Here is a 23860-nt window from a genome sequence, read left to right on the forward strand (position 1 = left end):
CTCTATATATTAGCTTATACAAACGACTCACAGCTGGCTATAGTCTAAAAATATTATAAACCATTCTAAATGTAAAACTATTTGCTTCTAATCGTTCACCAATTTTTAGCTATCACTATTCTTTAAGCAACAAAGAGATAAAGTATGCCTTTTTCAATAAGAATATACTTTTATATATATATATATATATATATATATATATATATATATATATATATATATATATATATATATATATATATATATCCGTCGTTGAACAGCCAACCAATTTAGGGTATACGACTACCAATGTTCTACTCCGCAGCCTTCCTTGTAATTTCGAACCAGTCCAGAAGACAAGGAAACTTCTGGATCAGTACCCCCAGAGGTTTTGATTTGTTATGGGAACTTAGAGTACTTTGCGAGTCGACAGATTTAGCGTGCATCAGTCACCATTTACTACACGGGGAGTCTTCGGCAGGCGGGGATCGAACCACGAACTCTTGGACATGGGCTCAGTGCCCTACCAACCAGGCTATCCCCGCCAACTATGAAGGGTTGCCGTGATATGAAAGATACAGCCTTAATAGTTCATGCAGATACGTGGTCGAATTTTTAGCCTTAATTTTCCTTGTTTCGTATTTCGTCATCTCAAAGAAATAGTATTCTTAAATTTCTCAAAAACTATTCAACCGACTCCCTTCAAATTTGAGTTTTGTCAAGTAAAATAGCGCAAATTGAATTAGTGTAAAAGTTTGTATAACTTAAAATTAAAAATTTTGACTCAAAATTCATAATTTTAATTAACTTAAAATTCAAAGTTCTATGGACAGATATTTTTTTTCTGAAAAGAAAGAAGTGGTAGTAAAAGTATTCATATGAGGATTGATATTGTAGAAACAAGACAGCTCTGTGTTGGGGAATACTTAATTCTTGGCGCAGCTCAAAATTCTCGCTTACGGAGATGGACACAGCTCAAAATGTGAGTTTAAGAAACAGCAATCATAGTTTTCAATGCAATTTTTTCTAACTAAACAGAGAATTTAGAACATTCTTACTATCTTATTTAAACACAAAGTATAATGACAAAGAGGCAAAGTCTCGGACTTCAGGGTTGGAGTATTACAGCTGTAACTTTTCAAAAGATGTCTTCGTATTCCGAACTCTAAACGATAAAGCGAGCATTGAAACTCTTAATTTCTGCAGCGTAAATTTACTACCTCTAATAAATTTTATAGTACTCATAATGTTGTACCATAATAACCACCTTGTTGAAACAACAGTTAACTTAATTAAACAGTTGACTTTTTATGTGTTAAGAAAAAAAATCTAATGTAAAAAAATGATCCAAGTTATTTATTCATATAAACGATATCATATTATGAATTTATTTGGATTCATTAGCTTATTCTTATGAAAAAGAAAAATGCTGATAAACGAAGTTTGAAAAACTGAATCAAATGCTGTTTCAGTTTCTTAAACACACATTTTAAGCTGTGTTCATTTTTACCAGCACGCATTTTGAGTCTTGTCCATTTTCTGAAAGACTCATTTTGAGCTGTGTTTTTCGTAAACAGTCATTTCGAGCTGTGTTCAACTTAGAAAACTCACTGACAGTCTGTCTAGTATAATCAATTGACAATATTAATATGTATTTATATTTGGATCTGAAGTCAAAACACAACAGTTTCTTAAAGCGGAAGTGGTAGGTAACAGAAAGGAATATCCACTTAGTACCACTATTTTCATATTGGTGTTATTCATACATAGAAAGCACTTTTCGTTGATAGATTTTATTGGGTAAATATTTCAAACAAAGTTTTAAACTATTTAAAGCTGTTACTTTCAGTAGTATCTTAAACTGTATAAAACATACATGAGGCCACTTGCGGTCCTTTTCCAATTCATCTTTAATTTGATCTTTGTGGTGCTTCGATGAGATTGTGGAATGCAAATGAAGTGAAGGAGTATTCATGTAGATTATTGAGGTTCTGACTGTGTAATTATATGCAGTAGGGTGATAAGACTATATTGTAAAAGTATGAACTTTAGCTAAGCAGATATGATGAAAATGAGGTTATGTACATGGTATTGATTTCGGGAATATGATGCATCACTGTAATAGTATGCTGCTATTAGTCTGATGTTCTTGGCTTCAGTTAAATTTTCAAATAGGAATATTTCATTGAAATTTGCTATAGATCAAGAAGTGGCTTTTTTGTAGAATTTGTTATTTAATTTAGCTATATGTTTGTCTATTACATCTATTTTGAGGTCATGGCGTATTGTATCATTTCATACGAGCCATCTGGCTTTTGTTATCCTTCTTAATATTTTATTCTGGCAGACTATTAATTTATTTAGCTGAGTTTGTGTTATATTTGTCAAGACAGGTGAAGCATTTGTAAGGATGGACGGATCATGGATAAATAGAGCTATCTTTCGAGTTTTAGTGCCATGTTGGATTGATAGAGTAGTACCTGGAATTTACTGCATGCTGCTTGTGCTTTTCTGGTTAGTATTTTGATGTGATCGTTCCAGTTGAATTTGCTTTTAAGGATGAGTCGAAGATCAACTATTGGTATTGTTTCATTAGGTTTTGTCAACTATTGGTATTGTTTCATTAAATAGAACTAACTTATTTTGTGGTAGTATTTTTATCTTCTTTGTATTTCGGAAGATTAAAAGTTGTGAATCTTGGCCGTTTACTTGAAATTTCCACTCTCGGCACCATTTCAGTAGTATCAAATCTGATCTGCCAATTTATACACTTTCAGAGGAAGCATATCCCAAGTGGTTATCGAAGAACTAATTGAAATTCAATTGCATATAAAATTAATTTTTCATAATTGCTAAGGTTTAGCCGTTTCTATAACTAGCTCATATACATAAGGTTAATTTAGTTGTATTCAGTGGTAGTCAAAATCATATTAAATTAAATTTGCAATTTCAAGAATTTAAAGAAAATTTGTAATATTCATTACCAATTTAAATATAAATGAAATACTACGGACAATCCGTAGTTGTTGGCAGACTTGAATGAACTAAAGCAGAATTTTTTGAAACAGAATTTTTCTAAAAACATATTAAAACTTATAAACGTTAGATTTCTTTTATACGACCTTATATGCATCATTTAAAATAACTTGAATTTAGTGGTGGATAAGGTTCTTTTAATTTATTAAAATCTAAATATATTACCCTAGCAACTATTAAGGAAAATGTTCTCTGAAACTATGGAGAATCCTTTGTAGTTGGAGCCTGTCATAAATAATTTTATTTTGATGTGATATGAACTGTAATAGTTTAAAACTGAATTTATAACTTTCGCTAGAAAATATCGAATTTTTCTAAGCATAAATTTTTTCATATAAGTATTTTTCACATTACTACTAAACTTTGTGTTTTAACAGTATTAATCTACTACGAAACTTTCATAGTTTCCGAAATTCTTTTCAACTGTGATATTTACAAAAATTAAAAAATAAATGAATTTTGACCACCATTGCTCAAAAAAATTTTAAGCATATGCATAAAAGAACGAATATCAACAAATTATCTTGTACTCAAGTTCTAATAAAAGATTTATGAAGTTGTTATTGACTTAAAACTTTGCTCTTGAACTCGCTACTAACTAGATAAATTATTCGCTGGAGTTTTAAATATGGAAGGAGATGACCTAATCCCCCAAAACACCTTTAATTATCAAATTATAATTTTTTTTTGGTTTTGTATTTTAGTACAAATATGATTCTGAGTTAATTTAAAAATTTTTTTAGTAAATATAAGACTTTTTTCTATGATTAAAAATACCAAAACTATTCTTGTTTGTAATTCGGGCGTGAGAAAAAATATATTTGAAGGACATCGGTGTTCCATCTGCGTCAAAAATGAAATAAGCAATTTTCTTAACATGTTTACTGTCAGCCGATTACTGGTGGTTATCGTCAGAAAAAGTGTTAAAAAATTGCAAAATCGCACCATTTTGTATTATAATTGCAACGAAATGAAATGTGGGTTGCTCAAAACTATAAATAATGTTTAAGATACGCTTCCATTTGTGTCTTACTAAAACATTCTTGGGGTTTATACTCCCAGGCATTTACTTTAAATATTTAAATACTTTTAATTTAAATACTTGTTCGGCTGTTACAAATGACTTAAAACTTATATACACTCTGTAACAAAAAGAAAATCGACGCACCAAGAAGGAGTAGTCCGATTCAAACGAAAATTGGTGGATAAGAAGACAATGTACAGAATAGTAAATGATTAAAATTTCAGAACAGTTGAATAATTTATTGCAGAGTTACAGTAACAAGTTCAATAAGGTGTTGACCCGCCACTAGCCTGGATACAAACTGCCACACGGCTTGGCATAGATCGATAAAGCTCCCGGGTGGTCTCTTGCGGTATTTCCAGCCAAATTCGATCCAATTGTCGAACGAGGTCATCAACATTCCGTGCCAGATGCAATCGCTTTCCCATCATATCCCAGACATGCTCGATGGGAGAGAGATCTGGTGATCTGGAAGGCCAAGGAAGAGTTTGACAAGCTTGCAGACAGTTCATAGCAACACGTGCCGTATGTGGTCTGGTATTGTCCTGCTGAAAGAAGGATAGCAAAACAGGTCTTAGGATGTCGTCGACGTATCGCTGTGCAGTAAGTGTACCTCTAATGACGACCAAAGGGGTTCGGCTGTGAAAGGAAATGGCACCCCAGACCATAATGCCTTGTTCAGGGCCGGTGTGGCATGCAATAGTGAAGGCAGGATCCCCCCCCCCTGCCTTGTGCGTCTCCAAACAAGCCTTCGATGATCGTCAGGACACAGTAGGAAGCGGGATTCGTCACTAAAGACTATACGTCCCCAGTCGGCATCATTCCAGCCTGATCTGTTCAAAACATTCATGCATACGAAATTTCAAAGCAATCGGATGATTGCTTCTTGGTGCGTCGATTTTTTTGTTATAGAGTATATATATTGATACTATTTTAAATTTTTGGAGAAAAACATGAGGAGATAGTAGGTTTGTAATTGTATAAATAATTAAGCACAAATTCACTCGCCCCCTGTCCAGAAAAGACTTAACATGCCTTTACCCTTTTTAAGATAGTGGTTAGTTTATTTACCAGCGATTTTTAAATGTCCATGGTAAACTGTTTAACAAATTTTAATTAGGGACGGTATTTGTTATTAACTGCAGTTTTGATGAAGTAAGCATGACTAAAGTTTTTAAAATTGTTCCAGTTTGTCAGTTTTAGGGAATGTATAAAATGTTATTTAATTTCATTTACGGTTTGGAAGAGTTTAAAATATTCATTTTATAAATATAACGAAATAAAAAATTTTTAAGTTCCCTACTCCTTTATTATACCTAATCGAAAAAGATATTGTACATACTTACCACCAGAAAAAAGTGGCGCTAAAATTTAAATTAATTTTATCAAATAAACTAAATTACTTTTTTCTGTATCTAAAAAATTCCAAAAATATTTCAATTTACCCATACTAGACATAAATGGTACTTTAAAAGGTTAATTAATTGTTTTGTACCAGAGGGTTGAAAGTTCACAAGAATGGCTAGGGTACTCTCTGGTCTGAAGATAGATTTATATACTGGATGTGACTGGGTTTAATTATCCCGATAAATAATCTTCAAGTTTTAGCTGGCATCCAAGTGATAATCTGCGTGTACAAGAGCTGTATATTATTTAGTCGTATATTGTTCAATAACCATTACTACGATTAAAAGCATATTTTGTATGCTCCTAATATATATTTTTTTAAAGTTAATTGAATACTAGAAAAATACCCGAAATCTAACTTCAATCCCTCTCCAAATCAGTCCCGCAGTGGACTGATCGTTAAGACACGGTTCCCAGCAGATCACCGAAGTCAAGCATCACTGGCTGCGGTCAGTGTGCGGGTGGGTGATAACTTGGATCAGTCTGCGTAGGGACCGAGGGTGTGCCGTAATTGTCCTCGTTAAACTGTTCTACCGTAAAGTGCTCGACTTCGCGTGCAGATCGTCGGGCTACCGAAGCGGGGGTGCCATCCCCTCTGCAGAGGATCAAAATTGTGATGGCATGTCTTCGAATCATCCTCAGGGATGTTTCCCAGACCGTCTCCAATAGCCCATTGCGCAGCTCTAGTGCGACGCAAATGAATAACAATCAAGCTAAACCCTCTCCAAATATACAAGACCAGCACGTCCGCTTACAGACAACAGCTCAGTTCACGGCGTGGTGCACCGTTCGAAGGCTTGACTTCAGCGGAGCTGACTGCTGTAACATACCTGCCATCTTTTAATCCCTTCCATTATCATTTTTCCCAGTGGTATTAAAATGGAATTAAAACTTCAATTTTTAAGCAAACAAATGCGTTGCATATGAGCAAACTTAAGTTGACAACCATGATAGTAACGCATATTAATATATGTGCTTAATTTTTGAAAGAATAGTGGGGATCAAAATCATTTAAAAAGTAAGTTCATAAAAGAAAAAAATAGTATGTATTTATTACCACTTTAAATATGAAAACAAAATCTTCCGGAAAATCCGGAAGAGATGGCAGGTATGCTGTAACCATGGCTGAAAGCCCTTATATAGCAGGACGGAAAAGTGCAAAAACTGGTACGAAAGACATTTCATTTTAGCATTTTTTCGAGAAAAATAAAATATCTGTAACTATCAAGATTTCTTTTATAATTTTAGTCAATAAATGAAACTGCTTAATTTTCCAAGGAAAATGTGCCCCGCAGTGGACTGATCGTTAAAACACGGTTCCCAGCAGATCACCGAAGTTAAGCATCACTAGCTACGATCAGTGTGCGGGTGGGTGACCACTTGGATCAGCCTGCGTAGGGACCGAAGGTGTGAGGTATTGGTCCTCGTTAAACTGTTCTACCGTAAAGTGCTCGACTGCGCGTGCTGGTCGTCGGGCTAACGAAGCGGGTGTGCCATCCCCTCTGCAGCGGATCTAAATTGTGATGGCATGTCTTCGGATCATCCTCAGGGATGCTTCCCAGACCGTCGCCAATAGCCCATTGTGCAGCTCTAGTGCGACGTAAATGAACAACAACAACCAAGGATAATGCAGATATTGATGAATAGTTTTAAAAAGAATTAGTTAACTCCTCCCGGAAACTAGTTATAACCGAAATGGTTTTACTACCAGCCATTCCTCGTTTCAGTCTCGCTTTCAAACCTGGCTGTAACGAAAGGATTAAAAAGATATTTTGCTTAAATTTCTGAACCAATATCAAGTATGTTATTTTATTTTATGACAGTCGGGGAACAGCCGACCCAATTTTTTGGGATTACAACTACTAATGTTCAACTCCGTAGCCTTGTAATTTTGAACCCAATCCAGAACGCAAGGGAATTCCTTTATTAAGTATTGGGAGAACTTTTGCCTCCATGGAGGACTTTTTGATGGAACTAATCAGCAATTGCGTTATATGGAGAGGAAGACCACGAAAACCTCCCACGGTTAGCCTAACGGCAAAGCGACTCTATCCCATGATCCGTCTACCACTGAGAATAGTTCACGTCAGCACTGTGGCTATATTTTTTGCTTATCGTAATGTACAAGTTTAAAAACGTTATATATTACAGAGGGTCGCATAAATGTTGCTACAAACGTCTGGGGGAGTTGTTAGGGCACTTCAAAATTAAAATTGCATGGGAACCCATGCGGGAAATGTCGTCAAATGCCACTAAAGGTGCTTCCCTATTATGAATTGTTTCTCCGTATTCTTAGTAAGTGCCCCGAACCACGTACGCCGACAATTCTGGACATGCGTTCGTATACAGTTTTAGTGCTGATGATGTGCCCTAACTTCTCTACAAGTTTTTAGCCTGGATAAAGTATTGGGGGAAATTTGCCGTCGTGAAGGACTTCTTGATTTAACTTACCCACACTTGAGCTATAAGGATAGGAAAACCACAAAAACCTTACAGGGTCAGCCTTGTGGCAAGGGGATTCTAACCCATGATCCGTCTAACTGAGGATATTTTACGTCTGCGCAGTGGTCGTCTGGTGCGGAATTCGTATGACCTGCCATCGCTGGAATTGGAATCCGGTTCCCCTCATTGGAAGACAAACGCCCCTTTTCCACCACTGCTCAAAATCGAGTATTGATGTTATAAACATATTACGGTAGCCACATCTATTGTTTTTCTACAAAGTAAATTCCATTAATGAAACGGAAATTACAAAGGAACGCTAGCCAGAAATGGGTTAACTATGCTTATATGCTCCCGAAAAAACTAAAAAGTGGTATTAGTTTTTTAAAAAAGGAGCTAAAACTTTCTCAGTATTAACAATCTAACTAGAATTACAAATTAAAATGACCATACTTTGGATACATTAACTTAGAATTTTGAAAACATTTTGTACTAATACTTTTAGTATATTTTGAACTAATACTACAAACATAATCAAACACAGTTTTTCTTTTTAATATAATAACTATTTTTTTAATTTTTTTCGATGCTTGCAAAACTTGGCTTACCACTGGGCCATTTGTGTTACCTATTATTTAAGTAGTAATTAACCTAAAAGCATTCATTTAGTTTAAAAACATGTGAACGACCAGTTTAATATTTTCTTTATAATTGTTTGATGTTTAACCCATTAATGCCTAGTCGTTGGAAACAGAAAACTATTTCAGTGCAGTGCCGCGAATCGGCATCATGTTATTCGTCTTTAGTTAGAGACACATATTAAACAATATTTGGGTTGGAAGTTGATAAAAAGAAATTTAAGTAAAATCATGAAGTTTAGGTATTAATTAGATTACACCCTAAAGCAAACTAGATAAGAGTAATAAATAAAGAATTAAAAAAATATCTGCAATATTTTTAAGTAAACAGCATTAAATCAATTGTTTAACACGTTCACGCCGGGTGTTGCGCCTGAAAGCGGGACGGAAAAGCGAAAATACTGGTTAAAGAACTACTTCAATATTAGATAATATTCGGGAGGAAATAATCTATTCTCAACAATAACAATTCACTGTAAAGGAATTTATCACGGCGAAGAAGCAATTCAATCTAAAAATTGCATCCGTTAAAAACAATTGGTAGTTATGGATTTTTATTATTCCCGGAAAAAAACTAAAAAATGAAATTTATTTGTTACCAGTGTTTACTCCGGTGCGCCGCCCGATGAGACAATCTATAGTGACCCACCGGTGGGTCACCCCGGCGTGAACGTGTTAAATAGACTTGAGAAAATGAATTGTGAAATATCATCACAATATGAATTTAGTAATATCAATTAAGACAAAGGGGTAGAAGTCAAAGGGAAAAAATAATTAAGAATATAAGTTAATATAGAGTGAAATCAATTAAGCCAAAAGAAAATTAAGTCCGTATCTCTATTAACCCTTTGCACTCCAAGTACTTTTAAACGCTGTTTGATCTAATACCAGCACTATAGCATTTTAAGTACACAATTTCTTAGTTAAGCGTTTCAGAACTTCTAAGAGGGGTAGGGGGCATCCTGACGACTCGAAATCATATAGCAATGTGGGGTCGGAAATGCTTTCCTGAAGCGGTGACGTACACAGAAGCGCCATAAAGAAAAGAGACCGTAAGTGAAAAATCGTTATAATAATACATTGAAAAATTATATGGTGCATGGGCTAAAGTAAGTGTTCGAAGTTTCTGCCACCTGCTACAATGTACACCTCACGTCTCCGGCGCATGGACATTCGAACATTCTGCAATACTCCAGGCATATCTCGCAGGCAGCTACTGCGATTCTTGCAACCAGCTTTATCAACTGGGGTGTCATAAACCAGTGTTTTCATATGACTCCAGAAATCAAGACATGATAGGTCGGGTGACCGAGGAGGCCATATAATTTTTTCAATGTATTATTATAGCGATTTTTCACTTACGGTCTCTTTTCTTTATGGTGCTTCTGTGTACGTCACCGCTTCAGGAAAGCATTTCCGACCCCACATTGCTATATGATTTCGAGTCGTCAGGATGCCCCCTACCCCTCTTAGAAGTTCTGAAACGCTTAACTGAGACACCCTGTATAGTAATTATTAGACAATTTTAAAATTCTTAAAATAATGCGGTTACCAATTATTAAGGTATAAAATTTCTTAATTTTAAAGTGGTGACTGTTGATGGTGCAATGGGTTAATGTGATGGTGTCTTGGTGATTACCACTCGTCAGGGCTGAAAGTCCAGATATAGCAGGACGGAAATGAGTAAAAACTGGTAGCAAATAAATTTCATTTTTAGCTTTTTTCTCGGGAATAATAGAGTATCCATAACTACCAAATTTTTTTAACGGTAAAAATTTAAATATGGAATTGCTTCTTTCCCGAGAAAAAAGCAGCAGTGAATTATTTTTTGCTAAGAAAAGATTTATTCCTCCCGAAAATTATCTATAATTGAAATAGTTCTACTACCAGTATTTTCGCTTTTTCCTTCTCACTTTCAGAACTGCCACTCATTTCTGGGTTGGTCATTGTTCTATAGTTATAAATTAAGTGATCTTTCGGCAGCGACCCAAAAGAATGCTCTGATATCGAAACACCAATAAGCTGCAGAGGTGAAAACTGTGCATGTATAAACGAAATAATTTGAAATTAATTGATGTAAATTTGGGAAAATTTAAATAAAAAGGTTAAAAAAATGCCAGCGGCAGATTTACCTCAGGAAAAAAAAACAGTAACAGTATTTCGTATTACAGGGCAGCCAAATTTCTACGCTTTTTGCAAAAATTTATTCTAGTGGTAGCTATGTTTATGTTTTAATGCATTTCTTTTTTATTCATTTAAATTTATTTTTCACACCACTACATAAAAATGATTTAAAAGTTCATATGCAACGCCACTCTTTTCAAGCTTCTTCGCGCTGCCCAGGTGCCCAGTTTTTCTAAATAAAGCAAGCAAGCAAGCTCCTTCGTGGAGGCGCTTTTAATATTTTGACATACAGTCGTCCCCAGTTAATTGATTATCGAATAATCCACTTATACGAATAAAATTTGATGTAACCAAATCATTTCATATGAAACTAATGTTAAACTTCCTCATTTAACCCTTTCGAGACGGGAGAGTCATAAATGTATTCGTAAGGAATCAGGATGGTAAAAAACTAAAAGCGGTAACTTAAGTTTGGGCAAGTCTAATTTGACAGATCTATTTTTGCTTTCACTTTCAATCTAACACATCCTATCCATGCGTGATAAAAATGTAACTATACAATTTTTAATTCAAACTAAATAGTGGTGAATTCAATAAAGCAAACTATCATTACCCCTGCCCAGTAATAAACTGTTTTAAAAATAGTTTGGCTACCAGTTTTATCTTTTTTGCCTTGATTATCGGCACCATGAGAATGCATATATGACTCGTCCGACTCGAAAAGGTTAAACTGATTTTTGCTGTTTCTTGTCCCCGCCTAATTGCATAAAGAGGAGGTACTGAAATTAAAAAATATATTTATATTTTTGAGAAATGTTTCACCAGCTGAAATGGAATTTCAGTTTTTCAGTTAAGGAAAGGATACAATAGCTGGTTCCTTTAACAGGGACTACCTGTTCCTTAGTTGGTCTAAACAGGTGGTAAAGTTTAAAAATTAATCAAATCTTGCTGCCGATTATAGATTTAAATAAACGAAAGGTTTTTTTTCTCCCTTCTTTGACTTACTTCAGTCACGCATCACTTAGAATGTAAAAAAAAGGTGCAGTGGGATTTGTTTTGTAGTCAAGCCTTGTGGTACCCTCCTGATGCGTTATTAGCTTTTTTAAGAAAAAGTTTCCAAAATCTGACACACTAGTGTACAGTGTGTCTCTCTCTTAAGTAGAATAATCATTGCTTTATCCAGTGAATAAATCTGAGTTGGTTTCAAGTTGAGCGCAATTAATCGAAGAAAAAAACAAACTAGATTAGCACATTAATTTTGAATTTCTCGAGTTTCGAAGATTCGAAAAAATTAATGAATGAATAAATAAAAAAAATTCTGAATACATTTGAAAGGAATAAGCAAGTTTTGAAAGTATTAGTATAAACAGAAAGGGGAAAATCTAATTTTCATAAATTGACGAATTAAACGGGTCTAAAAATCGTCTTCAATTACAGTTTTTTTGGAAGGGATCAAATAATATTTTAGTATCTATATTATACTTTTCACTAACATTGATTTAGTTTCATGTAACTTTAAATGACATTTATATTTTATGATCATAAACTGATGAATTGAAATTATTGAATTGTTTATTCATCATAAACTGAGTTTATTTAATCAAAACGGTACATTATGCATTAAATACCATTAAAAAGTGAAATTTCGCAAATATTTAGAATTTAAGATTGAATATTGCACTCCATTTTCAGTCGAATAACCCGTTTAATAGCATAGCTTTGGCTGGAACCGATGATATTCTTTTAAGCGGGGTCGACTGTATTACCAAAAACTCTGAAAGCTTTATTCCATATCAAGCAGTTGTCGTTTTCATTCTCTAGCTTTGTCTGAAAATTTAGTACTAAGTTTTTCCATAAAATATCTTCAACTTTCAAGTCGGATCTAATGCTATTATTGTAGCTAATGCACTTATGTGCACCAACACGATGTCTGAAAGGTTTTTCTTCGAAGGAGGAGAGTTTATTTTGAAGATACACTGGTAAAATGGTAATTGCTGGACATTACTTAATAAAGGGCGTATTGCGCATATATGATAAGATATATAGTTCTATTGCATCTAAGATCATTTTGGGATTGGGTGTTGAGTATTGAGTTTAAGGTCCAGTAGGCAACCATCGACATTTTTAATATTATTGTTGATATGGTTGTTCCATGCTAAGTTAGAAGTAATTGCAATGCCTAAGTATTTGGTATTTTTTAGATGGCTTAGTGTTTACAGCTTAGTATAATGAAGTTATTGATATTGATTTCTGATATTTGGCGTCATTTCTCCTAACTTTAAACACTAAGAGTTGGCATTCGTCGGGATGTAGTTTGGTCTTCCTCTTAGAGCACCATGTTTTAATGTCGTAATTTTCTTCTGCATTTCATATATTATATGATTGTGACTAATTGATCTAGTGATAACTACGTGGTCATCAGCATATATGGCAGTATACTCATTTAGGTTTTTATCATTAATGGAGAAATCAGCAGTAAATAGAATGTGAAGTAGAGGATCAAGTATACTTCCTTGTAGTACGCCGACTTTTATATGCGTAGGTATTAATAATCTTGATTCTGAATTGACGATTGATGAGAAAGGAATTTAGGATTAAAAGGAGATCGTCGGGGATGCCCACGAATTGCAGTTTGACGATTATTTCTTTAGGCCACACTCGATCGAATGCCTTGGTGGCGTTTAGCACGAGTATGGGGACAGTTTCATATTTGAATTTGGTATTGCTGATATATTCCAGTATGTTTACAAGTTGCATTTTAGTTGAGAGATTCATACGAAATCCGTATTGCTTTGATATATTTTTCAGATAATTATCTAATCATCATCGAAGATTTTTGAGAGCATTGAAAGGGACCTATGGGATGGTAGTTTTCAAGAGACGAAGCATCTTTCTCAGGCTTAGAAAAAAGAATAATATCCGATTTCTTCCTCTCGTTGGGAAAGCATTCATTTTTAATGCAAGCGTTGAAGATGTTTGTGATCTGGCCAATTTAAGTTTTGAAGCATATTTTTAACTATCGAATTTGTGGCATCATCATAGCCAGGCGTCTTCCTATTGTTAAGCATGTGAATAACGTTAGTCTTCATCGGTCGTTAGTCCAATAGTAATTGGAATACTGGGATAGGTATTAGTGATCCTTTCATATGTATCACTAACAAAGTTGTCAGTATCGGGCAGGAGATGTCTCTATTAATATTAAATTTCTCTTCTGTAGTGTTGGCGAAAACTTCGACTTGGTTCTGCGCGGTGTATTTGTTTTGGCATAAAGCCCGTCGACAGGAAGGTTGCTGAAAAAAGATCTTTTGAGGGCTCTGGTCATTCTCCATATGAATTTATCTTTAATATTTAAGTTATTGAGTTTTCCATTTCAGAGATCCTTACGATGTGTGTTGATTGTGTGTCGAGGTCTTTTGGGGTCAAGATTGAAGGTATGTTGGTATCTTTTGGTGTTTTTAAGTTTGGTAAGTTCTTTGATGTGATTAGGAAGTTTACAGTTATTCACATTGATAGGAAAGAGTTCAGTTGAGTGAACTTATGCAGTAGAAATGGCATTTGAAGGTTTTCTGTATTAGAATTGATGTCTTCATTGATGGACATATTATCTTGATAAATGTTCATATTATCTTGACATATTATCTTGATAGATTTGTAATGATAATATCAAGGGATATCGGCTGGAAAAATGAGTATATGTTGGCTGAGTACGTAAAAGTAAGTCATTATTTTTCTTTTGTTTTGTGAAGTCGATTTCCGAGTTTTTATTTTTTATTCTTTCTGCAGTTCCAAATAGTATTCTTAGTGAGTAAAATCTGCAAACGCAATGGCGTCAACGTTAGAAGAGAAAAGGCATTTGAAATAATTTTCGTTACGGTTATTATGTGATGGATTGTAAATAGAAGAGATCTTGATGTTTCTGTACTTAATTTAAATAATAATAGAAATTCCATCCCGATTATCTTTACTGTTCATGTCAAAAACAGATGACTTGTATTTTCTGTGGATAAAAATGGAACTACCGCCTGCAGTTCGGATGATTCGATCACACTTATAAATGCACTTATAAAATTAGGGATCACACTTATAAAATTAGGGATTTTAAGTTTATTGCTAGGTTTGATGTCTGTCTCTGTAACTGCTATAATTTCTGGATTCTATTTTGCGATGAATTGAATTCTGAGAATTTGGTAAAGGTATTATTTACATTTCACAGGGCTATTGAGAGGGCTATTAAGAAGAGAACAGAAGTGTCTATTGTTAATAATTAATATTCGACAGTCCTTGAGTGATTTAAATGATGAGTTAATGTTTATTTGATTTTAGAAAGAAAGAGATACACATAGGTTATTGCTTGCATTTATAGCCTGTTGTAGAAGTATTGCCGGCGGGTTAAGATGTTAGTGATATTAAACTTAACTCAAACCAGATCTTGAGAAATTAGATTTGAATTTTCTTTGGTTATCAAATGATTTTCTACTGTCAGTTTTGCTTTCTATCTTTTCAAGAATGCTTTCGAACTTAGGGCACTTGTTAGGATTCAAGAAATTAGGATAACAGAATTTTGATTGAGATCTTTTTTTATTCTTTAAAGTCACCTCAGAAGTCATTCAACCAATGCGGGTTACTATAAATTAGTTTTAACCAAAGCTTAATGAGAAAAAAAATATATTTACTTATTTATAACAGAATTCTCAAGGTTCTCAATAAACTTATTGCTGTAAAACTAAGAAAACTAAGATGAATAAGTTTTAGTATGTCTTTCCTTAAAGTTTTGATCTTGAATAATTCTTAAGTGAAAATATATCGCAGCCGTTCCATAATAAATCTGATACAACTTCATAATTTTTAACACATTACCTAAAGGAAAGAACATTTTTACATATTTGTCATTAAATTAAGAAAATAATTTCAAATTTCCTAATTCATTTAATTACCCAATTCCATAAGAAATAAATAAATAGATTTCTGATTTTAGAAATAAATGTATATTTCAATATTATCAAAATATTTTGCGAATATCTTGCTCATCCAATATAAATACTAACGAGGAAATAATTGACTTAAAATTCCTTTTCTTTTAAAAGAAGTTTCAAATTTTGTGAGTGTTATAAACGGTTATGTACTTACTTACTTACTTTATTTACAAAAATTGGGCACCTGGGCCACTTAGCGGCCCCTATCCCATACATCTAGAAATTTACAGAAAATTTATAGTAATAACATTTTGAATTTAGCAGTCGATGTGGTAGCTAATAGAAAAACAAGCACTTTGCTTGAGTAAATATAACATTTGAATATCTGATTCATCGAATCTAAGTTGATATATATAAATATAAACATAATTTGACATATATATACATAAGTTGACATAAATAAATAATAACATAAATTGATACATATTTCACTAATTAAATTTCTATATTTTAACTAGCACATATTTAATTGTGACATACATTGAAGTTCATTCGAATACATTGTGGTAACCATAAAAAAAATTAAGCCGTTTGCTTGTGAAATAATAAAACAATGAAATTTAATATGACAAATTGACTTAACACTAGAAATATTGATTGTAGACTTAAATTAAAAATAAAGATAAAACATGATTTGATATGTACAGTAATTGATTTTTGAAAAATGAAAGGCATAATTGATGACGGTTATCTACACAGAGATGCCAACTTGCTCCGGGCAGCAAATACATATTTTAGAGTGGTAGTTTATGAATTGTGATTCTTGGTTTAATAAATTCAATTTAGTAGATTTTTATCCACCACTAATTCTAAATAATTCGTAGGCTTATATAATTCACAATTTGTAGAACTTATGTCATGCTATACCTTTTAAAAAGCAAGCATAAATAGTCAAATATTTGCAAAATTTACTTTGTTGTTACTTGCCGTTTTTTTAACAATTTTGTCGCCCCCGGGCAGTTGGCATCTCTGTGTACATGCTAATCCTAGCTACTTCTAATTTTATTTAAATCGCTTGTAGATAAATTTTATTAAATCAAAGATCAAATTTTGAAGCCTAATATTTGCTGTAACTTTAAATGCCTTCGAAAAGTTGGCAAGTAGGATGTTAAGCAAATCTGGGACTGTAATGATCAGAGAGAAAAAACGGAGTAGTTTTGCAACCACTTTTTGAACTTTTGAATTATTTTTGAAAATAAATATTAACATTTTACATTTTCAAAAAGACATTTTCATTTGATCAGCGCTCGCTGTACTACCACGTAGAGGATCTTTGAGGAATGAAAATTTCAGATTTTACACGAATTTATTTTTTAAATTGCATCGCGACAAATATAATTATTAAATCTGAATTCAGTTAATTATAATGGTAGAAACTTTTTATATAAGTCTTAGATTTGAAATAGTTTATGATAGCAACGGAAACACGGGAAATCTTGTAAGCGGTCAACAAAGTTGTTTTCTTTGAACTATAAAACTAGTTTAACTTAAATAATAATCATCTTCTTTTATAAAAATATAGTTTTAATGAGTATTTATGGTGTAAATGATAATCAATCATAAAGTGTTCCATGCTCATAACGTTTGTAGTATTGATGTATTGTTAAATAGTTATATAGATTAATATTGCACGGTAAAAAGGGGAATATATCAATACATATTGAAGTTAAATTTTTACTCATAAATTTTTAAGCTCTGTATTTAAAATCTGACATATCTATTTTTGTTTTCAGATTTTATGAAATTGAAAAACGAAGATTACGAAAATCAAGGAAATCTCTTCATTTTTCCAATTTCAAGGTGAGTTCATATTCAAAGATCTTTCTAAGCTTTTTTTACTTCGTTGTTCTCTGTTTTATAGTCTTTTCCCTTTTTAATAACTTAGAAAATTTATCTTTTATCCATAGAAACTTTTAAAACGATGCCATAAACAAATAGAATTTTGTAAAAAAAATGACAATTTGCATCCTCAAAATGGGTGGGATTCAAAGGTGGGGCTTGTTACCCGCCTTTATTTACCTTGAATGGTAGTTACTGAGAACTGTAAATTTAAGCTTTGAAACGCTTGATTGGTCTAGTATATGCTCATTTCAATCATACGTTATTGTTTTTTACTCTGGATTATGACTTTAAATGTGAAAATATTGGTTTAAAACGAGATTTAAAGCCCTGAGTAGCCACCCCTATTATATTAGAGGGACCACCTCTATTATAATGATATATTTAGCTCTAACTTTAAAAATGTTTGAACTTATAACTCCTTAAACTATCTTTAACTCATAGAAACTTATAGGCCATGCAAAAGATTGACAATATCTTGCGATAGCTTCTGGAATAGCTTAGATTCACAAAAGTACCTCTCGGAAATTCAGAGTTAAACTTAAGCGCCTCCTTCTTTATAATATAGAACCTCCCTCAGAAATGATTTAATGCTGATTACTACTGTGACAAGCACGTGGTTAAAAAGAGTTGGTTAGTTGAAAATTCTTCTTGATAACTATTGAATAAAGTATATTAAGCTTATACTAGATGTTTCAAGTGAACAGATGTCCTTTAACAATCGTTTTTTGCACTATAAATATACCTGAGCAATATTCAGTACCGATGTAGGACACCAGATGGCGCTTAAAGCTCATTTTTCATTTTTTTAAAAAAATAAGATTTAAATGAGTTTATTCAGAGTTTTCAAATTTAACTATAACTTAGAATGTTCTGGCATCAAAGAAGATACCATTTACAAGTCCTGTTATATCTGTACTATTTTGGCTTGAAGATTTTGATTCCATTTACTTACATCTCTCTCTTTTTTTTTAAATATATGAGCAGAGCAATGCAAAACATGTAATAATTTTTGTTATAAAACTAATCAACTAATAGACCATTCAGATGTACGGAAAATTATATTTTTATTGCTGCTTTTGGGAAGTTGGCAATATTTTAAAATGCGTCCAAATGCTGATACGATTTACTTTAATATATATGTGTTATTTTTCTCAACGCACAAGATATTTAAATTTACAACTTTCAAATATTTGTCAGATTATCGGAGGAGTTTTGAAATTCCCTTTTTGTGCAGGGAATGAAGGTGATTGTCAAATTCAGCATTTTTATATTCTACTTAGTTGTTCGCGACATGCTGCTCTAAAAACATATTAGTGTAGTTATTTTCTATCACTAAAAAGTTTTTTTTATTAAAGTTTCGTTGGGGACACTTATTTCATAGCTATTAAAATCTGAAATGAAAAAAACAAAAGAAAAAAACTGTTGTGATTCTAATAATAGTTCGCTGTAATCTTCTAATACCCTCAAAACTCTAAAATTTTAATTTATATTAAAAAAAAAAAACAATGGTATTAGGCATTATATTCTAATGCTTGAAAATATAATTGTTAATTTAAGCTGTCTTTAAAGCACAAATTTCTTAATAGAAGAGATAGATAAAAAAAATTGTGCAGAGAAAAAAATTAAATCTTTACGAAAGTATATGCAAGGGAAACTCATGAATTTACAGTTACAATTCTTTTATGAATGTATGAATTACATATATATGAATATATGAATAACATTTCATTAACAATTTCATTTTAGCTTTCTATTAGTCTTCGAAAATTTGGACCCTTGGTCATTATTAGTGGAGGTAACAAAATAAATCTAATCACTTTTTTCTAAAAAAGCCAAAGAAAAAAAAAAAAAAAAAGAAGCAAATATGATAATGAAGAGAAAAAAAAAATTCAAATTTTCTTTAAATTTTATCAAGTACTTCTATTCTCATTTTTTATATTGAACACAATAATTTCTTTTTTTTAGAAAATCATGAAGTAAATAAAAATATTAAAAAAAAATATCATACTTTTCATAAAAAAATATACTATTTAAAAAATATGCTAATTTTTGTAAAAAATATACTAATTAAATTGTTTGAAAATGGGGACGCGGCAAAGAAAAAAAAAAAAAATAATTAACAACACAAACCCATATTGCCTATAAACCTGAAATTTCCTTACATAAGCTTTTCAACATTATAAAAAAGAAAAATCAAGCGTTTTCAAAATTATCAACCTGTCATTGTTGATTTTGTGTCATTAACAACCTAAATTTAGTGTAGGCAGCTTTGAAAGAGTTACGGGTTGTAAGAAACTGATAATAATAATGATGAGAAGAAGAAGAAAATAAATTTGGCAAAGGCTCCCTTAAAAAAAATAAGATGCACTTTTATAAAACTAGATTGCAACTGCACAAATATGCTATTAAAGATCATTCTAAAATAATAAAATTCTTTCATTGCAAATTGCCTCTCCTAAAAGTTAGGCGAAGTTATAAATTATAAAGTTTTAGTTTCCATTCAATAACACTATGGTAGTGTAACAATATTTAAAGAAGCAAAAATTGGTTAGTGTTTTTAACATTTAAAAATTTTGATTATCGGGTTTATGTATACAGAGTGATTATGAACACAGCTGGAAATGTTATCGCACACCGCTAGATGCGCACTACCTTTCTGAAGTTAATCTTCATTAGTCTTCGAGTTGGTATTTTTATTTATCTAAATTACCTTAATTTTATAATTTTAAATTATTATTGTGAAAAATTGCATTCAAATGGACTCAAAAAACCGTTTTCCACTAAATTTAATGATTAGGCAACATGCTTAACTAACTAATCAGACATATTCATAAAGTTTTGTGGGACGTGCTAAGGAAGCAATGGAAAATGGCTGTTTTACTTACATATGTAATACTTCTTCTGTCTCTAATTCGTTGCTACATTTGCATACTTTTGCACTTATTATTGATATGATTTTCTGATTTTGTTTGAATATTTTTCAGAAATTTCAATGCGCAATGCTATCAAACAACAGCATTTACTTACCAAGAATTCCTTCCTCTTCTTCTTGAATCAGTACCAAATTAGTTTAAAAAATCCAGAGCTCGTAAGCCTTGAGGAAGCATCCCATTTTGTTAGTACTCCTCCTGCAGTAATTAATTAAATATATGCTTAAAACTATGTTTTAGTCATTGAATCGTGAATTTATTAGTAGTATAGTTTAACTGGTGTCTATCTATTGCATTGCTTTTAGAGTTACTTATGACTCCACCTATTTGAAATGTAGCAACTAATTTGGGGCAAAATTTTCGACCTAAATGTAGCAATTAATTTGGGAAGGATATAAAATAGTACAAAGAAAATAAGTTTAGATAAGTTCAAAGTCAATCATGAAGTTTCAAATACTGAAAAAATGTTTTTAAAATGTCGAAAATGCAAACAATTTCTTGCAGGATTGTATCTCTACTACGTAATCTTGCCATAATTTGCTTATATTTTTATAATTATCAGCATCTGAAATTTCATGAATTATACTATGGGTGTATTCGAAATTCCTTCTTTCTATACTTCAAATTTATATTACTTATATAGGTAAAACAAAATTTGCTATGAAACTATGTAATATTTGCTATGAAGATAGATATACCATCCATGGTATATCTATCTTCTAACCTATGCAAAAAGTAGTTTATTTCTGAAAATAGGGGAAAACTACTACATATTCTCCGTAGTTTCAGATAATATTCCTCTCAGTAGTAGCAAGAGTAATAAATTTATGCTTTAATAAATTAGACTGAAGAGCATTTTTAACTCCACTAAATTCAAGTAATTTAAATATATGTCTGCATTAGGTCCTTCAGGCGAATGTTTAAATTCGTAAATTCTAGAAAATTGTTTTGACAAACCTGTTTGTTCTAAACATTCACTGCCAAAACTTAATTAATAAACCAAACCAAATTAATAAAATAGAATTGTAAAAAATTTAATATTCCGTAATTGGAGTTTTTAAAAATTTTGAATGCCCTTAAATTCTGAAATTGCTAATTCTGAACTTTTAATTACTAATTCTTAAAAAACCCAAAGTGCCTATAGAATGGATGTACACACACAAAAAAAGGAAATTCCAAATGGATGTGCACACACACACACACACACACACACACAAAAATTTAAAAAAAAGGCAGAATCAAAATTTAGACACCGAAATTCTCCATATCAAAATTTGATAAGGTTGCCGTTTATAAAAATACTCAGTAAATCAAACTATTATTATTATCTGCAACAAAATAAAATTTTTTCCTGATAAAGTTAAAATTCTAACAAACAGCCCAAATTAAACCTGGATTTCCTGAGGGAAGATTTTATAAAAGTAAATATCAAACAAGTCATTTTGCTTCGCAGAAGTTACCTCCTAGGCTATGTAAATATTGTATTAAACTAGAAACAAGCCAAATTTCCTTAATGCTGAGAATCAATCCCATCAAGAAGACAGACAGGCAAACAGCAACTACAAAATTGATAATATCCGGCTATCTTCAAAATAAAAATGAAAGCTTTCAAAGTGACAACCACCGAAGTCTTATAAATACAATCTTTTTAAATGACGACACAGGTCAAACTTTAAATACTATCCTTACTAAAATTTTTGAAAAATTAAATGTAAAAAATGTATAAAAATGTTAAATGTATAAAATTTCATTAATGTTGAACAGGTACAGAGTAATTGGCAACTTAACCAAACTTGCACTAAATATAAAAGTAGGAAATGCATCTAAATCAGTTGATTCATTTATCTTAAATACTGATTTACTTTACGCCATCTAAGCTTTAGAAGTTTGTATTAGGTTTCAATTGGTGATTGAATGTGTGAAACTGGTGGCAAAGTACAATAGGAGAAAACTGATCACATTCTCTGATAATAAAAGTGGCCTGTCTTTACATAATTTTCCTAAAATTCCGGTTGAAGATTGCAATAAGTATAATGATAAAGAAAATAACGTCATAAATAAAGATAAAGGATGTTCAAATAAAATAAAGAAAGGAAAGAATGCTAAATCAAAATCAAATAACACTAATGTTAAAGAAAATGTAAAAGAAAGTAATTTTTTGGACATAAGAGTAGGTAAGAAATATAAAGTTGCCACAAGTGTAAACAAAGTAAATTAAGGGGAAAATAAAAGAGAAAATTGACTCAAGAATTTAAATAGCAAAACTAAAAATGATCTTGAATTTTCAAATATTACTGAAACTGATTGTGATATTGCCGCGCTACATTGTCAAAGTCTGCCTACGGAATAATGGAAATCCAAGATAGATGAAAAAATTTCCAATTACAGGAAATTTTACTTGATTTTTCAGATATATTTTTGCTAAAGATAAATATGTTTGAAAAACTGATAAAACATAACATAATTAACGAAAGCTCTTCTCCTTATTCAGCTTCAGTAACTTTAGCTTTGAAAAAAGATAAAATTGAAAAAGCAGATTATGTATTTACAAAAGAAAAATCAGACAAATTACTACATCGCATGCTGAACCATTACTACTCATAGAAGCTCTCATAGATTAATTAGACAATAATGTATATTTAACCATCTAATTATGATTAGTGGTTATTGGCATTTTGCAATTCAACTTGATGACACTGAAAACCTGTTCACCAACTGCACTTTTAATTTGTTACCAAGAATGGGTCATACGAATGGTTATGGTTGCCATTTGGGAGGAAGAATGCTCCAAGTATCTTTCAAATTTTCAATTAGCCGAATACTCAAAGAACATAAAGTTAAATTTGCATCCAATTAAATTTTGACTAGGTTATTTTTTTCCAATAGTTTTCAAAATAATTTCAATCACATTAAGAAAATTTTGGAATATTTTAATTAGAAAACTTAAAACTAAAAGCTTCTATACTTTCTTTTTTTGCAAATTAGAATTCTATTTTGAGGATATAAAATATTTAATGGCATAGTCCTCATGATAATGAAGAGCTTGATAATGATTACATTTAAGTAATTAAAAAATTAAACCCCCCAACTGATGTTAAGTGTCTTCAACGCTTCTGAGGATAATAAATATGCATCTTATAATAAATATGTATAATCTTAAAATCTTATGTAAAATAACGTAATATATCCAGTGTTATCGTAACTTTTATTTTCTTATTTGAATAAAAAATTCTGGATATTAATTGTTTCAAATCTTCGATAAGTTTCAATAAAAGAAAAAAAAATGGAAAAATTATTATCGCTCAAATCAGAACAGTAAAAAATAAACAAGATAAAAATAACCAACATAAATCAGTTTTCTTGTTTCAAAAATAATTTTGCACTTTTACAGACTATTTTGTTGATATCAGAACAGTGGCTTGAAGTTTTTCCAAAATAAAATAAATTCTAGCTAATAATAAAACA

At 31.7% G+C, this 23860-nt stretch overlaps 1 long non-coding RNA gene across 10 annotated transcripts in view; it reads left to right on the top strand.

The window, feature by feature from the left end:
- Positions 1–23860, top strand: part of LOC107447505 (uncharacterized) — a 290115-nt gene that overhangs the window by 257979 nt on the left and 8276 nt on the right. For all 10 annotated transcript variants that reach the window (XR_001584536.4, XR_001584537.4, XR_001584538.4 and 7 more), the window contains one exon: positions 17357–17423. This is a non-coding gene — a long non-coding RNA (uncharacterized LOC107447505). The remainder of the gene's footprint in view (positions 1–17356; positions 17424–23860) is intronic.

Source organism: Parasteatoda tepidariorum, chromosome 12 (genome assembly GCF_982258835.1).
Source record: "Parasteatoda tepidariorum strain Cologne lab strain chromosome 12, Ptep-v5.0, whole genome shotgun sequence".
NCBI classification, from domain to species: Eukaryota; Metazoa; Arthropoda; class Arachnida; order Araneae; family Theridiidae; genus Parasteatoda; species Parasteatoda tepidariorum.